This window comes from Octopus bimaculoides, chromosome 7 (genome assembly GCF_001194135.2).
Source record: "Octopus bimaculoides isolate UCB-OBI-ISO-001 chromosome 7, ASM119413v2, whole genome shotgun sequence".
NCBI classification, from domain to species: Eukaryota; Metazoa; Mollusca; class Cephalopoda; order Octopoda; family Octopodidae; genus Octopus; species Octopus bimaculoides.
The window spans coordinates 24,734,891-24,743,415 of record NC_068987.1 but is presented as its reverse complement, the minus strand read 5'-3'; the positions used below and the strand labels follow the sequence as shown (position 1 = coordinate 24,743,415).

The window sequence follows — 8,525 nt, the reverse complement described above, 5'->3', positions numbered from 1 at the left end:
GTTTCCGTTTGCTATTGGCTATCGACTTCCGGTTGTGCCGCCATCTTGTGGGCTCCAAAAAGCTTGCAGGAACCTTCTAAAATGTAAACATGGCCTGAAAATCTCCGTTCTGGAGTTAAGAATGTTCCCTGGTTCGAGCAAATTTTTTAGGATTCTCACGCGAGAATCCTTCTTTCATTTATGTTTATATATATATATATATATATATATATATACATACTGTTTATTAAGGCCGGAAATAATCTACACGAACTGTTACTCAGAGTTTCATGTAACCGTTGATTGGACCGTTGTGGTCACGTTGCCGATGAACAGTAAAGCGAAACTCTGCGAAACACTTTGTGAAGATATTTTTCGGCTTTAATAAACATTATATCACTCTATCTTTGGTATTCCAGTATTTTTTTCCACCTTGCTTTGCATTTATGTGCTTACACGTGTGTGTTTATGTGCTTACATGTGTGTGTGTGTGTGTGTGTGTGTATGTTTGATATTTCGCTTTTAATATTTAATATTTTGTGAGACTAATAACCTGGAGTACAACTCAATATATGTATGCTTCAGAACCAAGTGCTAGAAATATTCATGTGTCTGTGCTTGTGTCTGTGTCTGTGTCTGTCTGTGTCTGTGTCTGTGCACATGCATGTATATATATATATGTGTGTGTGTAAATGTTTTTATATACTTATGTCAATATATATATGTGCAAATACTCACACTGACACACACACAGACACACACGCACACACGCGCGCACACACACGCACACACACACACACACATACATATATGCATTTACATACATATAGTCAATACACTAACACACATGCAAAGGTCACTCATGTATTCGCTTATACATTTGTACATATATACATATATGTTGTGTGTAATGGGAGAGCAGAGAGTGAGAGAAATGGGGAAGATAAAAGAGCGCGGGAGAAAGAAAGAAAGAAAGAAAGAAAGAAAGAAAGAAAGAAAGAAAGAAAGAAAGAAAGAAAGAAAGAAAGAAAGAAAGAAAGAAAGAAATAATGTGTGATTTATATTCTATTTTTCACCTCTACTTGATAAAATAGCGAGTGTATTTTGTCTGTAAGCGACTAAGTGCGTATATATTTGTACGTGCATGTTCGTGTGTGTTTATCGTGTGTATATATATATACGTGTGTGTGAATGTATGTATGTATGTATGTATGTATGTATGTATACCTGCATGTATGTAAGAATGTATGCACCTATTACGTAGGTTTATATGTATCTATGTATGCAAGTATATTGTATGCATGTATGTATGTGTATACGGGGGGAGTGTATGCAGTTGATACGTGTGTATGTGTGTGTGAATATACGTGCGTTTATATGTATGCATATATGTACGTGTCTGCATATGCTTGTCTATATGTGTATAGATGTGTGTAGGTCTTTTGTGCTTATGCTTGTGCTTGTATATACATATATATGTGTGTGCATCTGTGTATTTGTGTTGATGTTTGCGTATGTGTTTGTGTACGTGTATTTGACTACGTAGGTGTATGTGCGTATATGTGACTGTGAATGCATGGATGAGAATTTGTGTGTGCTTGTGTGTGTGTTTATGTATGCATATGTGTTTGTGTGCACTTCAAGTGCATGTGTGTGTACCGATGAATAATATTGCCAATAGTGGTAACATTGACCTTGTTCTTGTTCAGACCTTGGTAAACCCTGATCGAGTAGTCCTTTGGTGAAAGTGGTTCCAGCCGTGGCAATCCCGTCCTTCTTTTTTCGGACGTGATATACATAACCTAAAAACTACATTAATGAGTGTATTCTTCTTTTAGGAGGGACTTTCAAGCAAACACCCATGCGACTTGCTATCACTCGAATTAGAGATAAGTTTGAAGCAAATGGAATTGTTTAGAATGTTCACAAGGAACGTTCCGAAAGACCTGGATCTCGATGAACCCCACAAAACAAGAGAGGGTGCCAGAAACGTACCCTGAATGTTCATTAAAAATTTGTGCGGCAAATGAATCGCGAAATTCGAATTTCAAAATCAAGATTCAGCAGAATACCCCACGCGCTCAAAGGACTTCACACCGCTAGAATTTTTTTATTGGAATGCTTAAAATATAAAGTTTTCGATGCAAAACTAGCAACAATTGACAAACAAGTGATTAATATCGTGGAAATCTGTAATCAACAACACTGTTGCTAACAAGTACATGACAATATTTTTATGTAATACCAGCGGTAGATATTTGTGCACTATAAGTGTAGTAGAGTATGACATGTTGCATATCAAATTTCACTTAATTAGTTTAACATGGAATGGTATGATGGGCAGTAAACATCACATGATGAGCTTAATATGAAAAGATATACGACACACCAAATACCGCGTGGTAGTTTTAATCGAGGGTGACACGTTGCACAGTAAATATCACGTGATGAGTTTAATGTAAGATGCTATGTGGCAGACCATATATTGTGTGATGTTGTAATAGCTGGATGACATGCATCACAGAAAATAACACGTGACTGGGTTTAATATGAGATGACATATTGTGCATATATGTTTCTGGGGTGACTTTGGCCATCGTGTAGGCAGAATCTGGCAGCTTTTTCATATAGGTCGAGCATCCGTGCCAAAGCGGATCATCGGAAACTAATTACACTTGCGAAATTAGCCTTTCGAAGGTCTTTTTTTTTTATATCAAAGAGCTGATGTCAGAACCGAAAGGCTATTTATAAAAATGCAAGCGAAACTCGTAGCTGATACCCCTCATTTACATGTAGCCTGTAGCTACAATCTTCAACAGATTGTAAGGGAGAGATGAGAAACCCTGATGAATTACTACATGACAACGAAACCGCTTGGTTCCACATCTCAGACTATCGAAAAGGTTTTCATAGGCTTCATTTCACAGCGAGTCGAAAAACATTTACGTATAACTCCAAGTGTATATTCACTCATGCCCGATGCTGTAGCGGTCCTATAAAAAATATCGTCTTTTGTTTGGTCAAGATATAGCATCGCTGACAGGATACCGACTACTGAAACAGTAGATTGGCAAAATCGTTAGAGCATACAACAAAATGCCAAATTATTTAGTTACAGTCATTTGCGTTCCCATTTCAAATCCCACTGAGATAAACATTGCCTTTCATCTTTCTGGGAGGGATGAAACTAAATACCAGTCAAGTATTATAACCTATTTGATATTCCTATAATGCATCCTAGATTTGATATTACTATAATGCACTCAAGATTCTGAAATTGTAATTGATGATAATTGAAGACTCTGAAGCTGGAAACCGCTACCTAAACTGAGCCAGCCTTCTTAGACTTCATGCACTGAACAACGGTTCACTTGGCTCCAGACTTGTCTGACAAGTTAAATAATTCGTTGATTTATATCGTTGTTCAATCAATATTTTTTTTTTTTTCTCTTTTATTCTATTCTGATGAAACTTATCCATTACTTCAGAAATTATGTAATTAGTTTTGTTAGTCGTACATGTTGAAGTGAACAGACGACACTAAGAGAGCTCTGCGAAAAAAAAAAAGTAATATTTCACCGGCTTACCTTCTTTGTCCACTTTTACAAGCAGAAGTTTTTCTTATTGTTGTAGAACCTAAGCCATTACCTGGAGTAGAAGAAGGCTTTTCTAAAGACTTTTGAAACTATTTATATATTTTTAGCAGATAGCCATTTTCATTATTTTTATACGTTGCAAAACGGCCGCTTGAGAAGTAGCAAGATGAGGTGCCCACTGCAGTTGTGATAACAGTTGCCTCGGTGACATAAACGAGCACGACAGCAATTTATTTTGAAATGAAATAACTCAATTTATAAAAAAAAAAAAAAAAAAAATATTAAAAAATACAGGTAGAACTCCATGCCTAAACACACATTTGTACAACACAAAACACACGCATGAAAGAGTTGGAGACATTCATTAACGAAAGTAAAAACAGTATGAACAACAACGTCAGCACTAATAACAGTAACAATATTCCATCATTTTCAAACGTTGTGGATCAAAAAGAAGCAACTTACGTTGAACTAGCTCGAGGAAAAGTAGGTATCAACGAAGTATGTCACAAAAAGCAGTGATTCCTTGCTCGACGTATTCAAAGAGTGAGGTGATAGGTAGAGAGGACTCCGTGTTCTGGACGAAAAACTTGGAGAAGGCCCTGGCTGACGTGAAGCATAGTGTATGTTCGATTAACTGGGACAACATATAATGAATGGAGTTTATGTCTGTAGTTTATGACCGAGAACGAGACGAGAAAACAAGTTGTCACACACCTGCCGATAGGTGGTGCTACCGTGCACGGATCTCAGGAATACTTGGATAACAGCCAAAGATATTTGTTTGCTGTCACCTTTGTGTCACATGGTGGTAACCTGAAACAACATATGATTGGGTAGGTTGTATATGGACATTCAGGTTCTAATGATCTCCGGCGCTCACAAGGCTATACAGGGTGGGGAAGCAAAACTTGCATTAAAAGTTACACTGATATTTCATAGCAACCACTACCCCAAATTATATGAAACGTAATGCAGAACAAGGAGTGCATTACCAGCTAATAATAAACTCTTATTTTATTATTTTTTTTGCAGGAATATTGGAGAATATGATTTAGTCCCTACACAAGCCGATCCGAAGACGATCTTGGCAACAGTTTATAACGTGAAGTATCCTTGGCAACAGTTTATAACGTGAAGAAGAGAATGGACATGGACAACGGAATTTAGAAGAAGTCTGGCAGCAGTGGGCCAACAAGAAGCGGAATGAAGACTTTATTAACACCCTCAACTTCAAACTTTCAACGGACCCAACCACATCCATAAAGAAGCTGGCTTCTGAAATTGAGGTGGACCCCAAGACTGAACCCAGAACCATGTGGTTGGTAAGCAAGCCACTTACCACACAGCCACTCCTGGGCCTATATATATATATATATATATATATATATATATATATATATGTATGTATGTATGTATGTATGTATGTATGTATGTATGTATGTATGTATGTATGTATATATAAATATATAAATATATGTACTGACACATACATACATACATACATAAACATGAATCAATGTTCCAGGTTGGCAACTGTTCAAAATAACACAAAGCTAATAAATGAAATCCTAGCTGAATGCTACTTATACAAACTGTTGAAAATCAGCCATGAATATATTTTTCCTTTCACCACTAAACTGAATCTATCCAGTTCTAATTACAATAGTGGATAAACTAAACATCAGCGGGGATTTTTTCCCGACCTCAACCTTTTCTTTCACTTTTACTATTATTGGTCTCTTGTCACCTCGATATTTGTAGAACTTTTCGCGAGTTCACGTTAAAATCTATACGATGTGTCTATTTTTAAACCTGCACATTCCGCCCGCCTACCAAATGCATCTACTGTTTTTGAGGGGTTTTTTTTTTCTTTTGTTATCATTGCTGTCTGTTTTGGTGGTAACTTTGTTTACTTTTTTCCGTATTTCAGGGCCGTAACCAGGCTGAGGTAGAGGAGGCAGTTTTCCTTAATTTTTCTGATTTTCCTTAACTCGTAATAACTGATGATAAAAGTGAGCCTAGTATTGAACAATCATGGGATGTTAAAATATTTGTTTTTGTGTTATTTTGATTTTATGAAGGAGCTGACAATAAATAATAATGACTTTAGATAGTAAATTTAGTTTTAGGCCTAATATAATGAATGACCTTTCACGGTGGTAGTTAAAGCATGTAAAACTTATTGAATGTTCTCTCACACTCCCTGACTTATTGAATGTTCTCTCACACTCCCTGACCCCAAGTATTTTGGCCATCTGGCTGTGGGCTATTTTTAGACATGACTGTCTGCCTGCCTGAGAATTCCTGCCATTGCTTCGTGGAGCTATTTGTGAATGCCTGTGAGATCACACTCCTCATTGTAGGGTGAGGAAGAGAGGAGTTGGATTGGTAATATGTGTATTTACTGTAACCATTTGCTCAACATTACACTTAACAAGATGTATACTTGGAAGGATCCTCCTTGTAAACGTGCAAAAATAAGCGATTATTTCAAACGAGTACCATCAAACATATAAGTATCCTTAATATACTGAAAAAGGATAAAACAAATTGTTTCCTGTAAAACCTAAACTGCGTTCCTTCCTCTATGGTCTTTTGTCAGCAGACCTTATCTATTACTGACCCATCCATCGTCTGTTTGTTCATCAACATTTTCTACAAATGACTTCTCTCAAACTGTTGGCCCAAATGGGACCAGATTTTTATAATAGTACCTGGTTTGGTCCTCTATCAAGTTTGTTTAACTTGTGCTGATTCAGCAAATGTTTACTATTCTTTGAACAAATTACTTAACAATCTTCTTCTCTGAAACTATTGGCCCTAATGTCAAGAAAATTTACTGGAGTGTTCCTTGGGTAGTCCCCTAGAAATTTAATTGATATCTTATTAACTGGATGATTTTTTTTTTTATTTAATAGAAAATCTATTTAATAGAAAACACATAAGGACTTTTCATTTTCTATATGTTTTCCATATTTCCCGGTCAGATTCATCAAGACAAATGTCAAGTGACAATGAGAGATTTACTGTACTGGGCAAATTACAAAGATGGGATCTCTTCAGTTTCGCTGACAGATTTTTTAATTATTTCTTTTGTAACTAAACAGTTTGAAACTACGTATACTGGTTTAATTTCTCACGTTGAACACGGTTTACTTTCAACATTTTTGACAAAATTTCGTATTTTAGAAGTTATTTCGTGTCAAAGTTGTCATATTTGGGTAATTGTAATCAATCAACGACGTATATTCAGCTGAAGAAAGCTACTGCTGTTTGCGATAGTAATCAAAGAGCAACAACTTGTGGGTCATCTCTTCTAAATGTCACCACACTGTTCTATTTCATTTTTGTTTACTGCCTGTGTTGCATATTACACGCTTTTTTTTGTTTTTGGTTCTCGCGTCGAAGCAACCAGTAAACATCAAAGAATCAACAGCAAGAAGGAAGAAATATTATTTACATATATTTATTCATTTGCACAACATGCAGTTAGAGATACAGCAGTAACTGTAGTGGCAGTGACTACAAGTTCGCTCGCTGGTTGGTACTTGATAGTGTAGAAGTTACTGTCTGTCAGTAGAGGGGAAAAGATTAGGGAATGCACGGAGCTGACTAGAAAGGATGAAAGGATAAAGGTGGCATCGTCTTTCTTCTCGAGCGAAGGGCGAAGGGAAAGTATTGCTCCTTGGTCATAGCTGACACAAAAGAGAAACTTTCGGCCGCAAGAAAGACGATGCCACCTTTATCTTTTCATCCTTTCTAGTCAGCACCGTGCATTCCTTACTCTTTCTCTTTCTGCTGGCAGATAGTAACTTCAACACTATCAACAACCAATCAGCGAGCGAACTTGTTATCACTGCCACTACAATTATTGCTGTATTTCTAACTACATGTCGGGCAAACGAATAAATATATGTAAATAATATTTCTATACCTGAAACTAGTAATGCCAGCAATGAATCTCTGATATCTAGCATCTCATCACTATAAATACAAGCCATCTCAAAAAGTGGGGTCTTTGGAATTCAGGAGCAAGGAATGCAAAATTCGCCCGAACTTGATATTGGGCTAGATAGTCGAACATTTATGGTTGACAATGAGCGCAAGACCATTCTTCAGCAGAAGTGGAAGCCACCAAAGCAGTTTACATACCCAAAGAATCACCAGAACAGAAGGTATTCTCCAACGTGGATAGAAAAGTTTCCATGGCTTAGGTATTCTAAGTCACTGGATGCAGCTTTTGTTCAGTGTGTATTTGCTTCGCTGCCCAAGATATGAGCAATTCTGAATTTGTAACCAAGCCATTATAGGATTGGAAGAATGTCTGTGGACAAGAAAGAGGGTCTCTAACTCGTCATGAAAAATCAGAACCCATTAAGGAGCAATGGAAATGGCTGATGAAGTTTTGATGATATGCCAAGAAGAAAAATCAATCACTGAACAGCTTTGTAAAGCATATGCTTAGCGAGTTGAAAAGATCAGATTAGCTCTTTTATGCATGCTTGATGTCATCCCTTCCCTTGCAAAAAGAGGAATTTCACTTAGAGGAAGCTGGTCCCATGAGAAGAAGGAAGAAGACAGTAATTTCAACTTTTTTATAAAGTGGAAAGCAAACGATAATCCTGAATTTGCAGTCTTTCTGGAAAATGCACCAAAGAAAGCCACATATTTATCTCCTGTTATCCAGAATCAACTGATTGAATGTCTTGCAAAGGTCACCAAGAGTCAAATTATTAATGAAGCCATGAAGGCTATTTCAGTATCATGGCTGATGAAATTTGTGATGCAAAGGGTTCTTTTGGCTTTCGAATACAACCTTTTGCTAAGTTAGAATTTCTCTGTTTTGGTCCGGATTTTCCAATTTTTTTTCTTGTATAAAGCAATGGGCGGAAGCATTTAAAAACAATTAAATTCATAGAAGCGAGAAAATCAAAAATATTCATTTTA

General features: G+C 36.7%; 1 long non-coding RNA gene across 1 annotated transcript in view; it reads right to left on the bottom strand.

Annotated features, from left to right (window-relative positions):
* LOC128248293 (uncharacterized) overlaps window positions 1-4,445 on the bottom strand; it is a 37,031-nt gene extending 32,586 nt beyond the window's left edge. Inside the window, exon 1 of the long non-coding RNA XR_008264529.1 lies at window positions 4,041-4,445. This is a non-coding gene — a long non-coding RNA (uncharacterized LOC128248293). The remainder of the gene's footprint in view (window positions 1-4,040) is intronic.
* Between the last annotated feature and the right edge of the window lie 4,080 nt (window positions 4,446-8,525).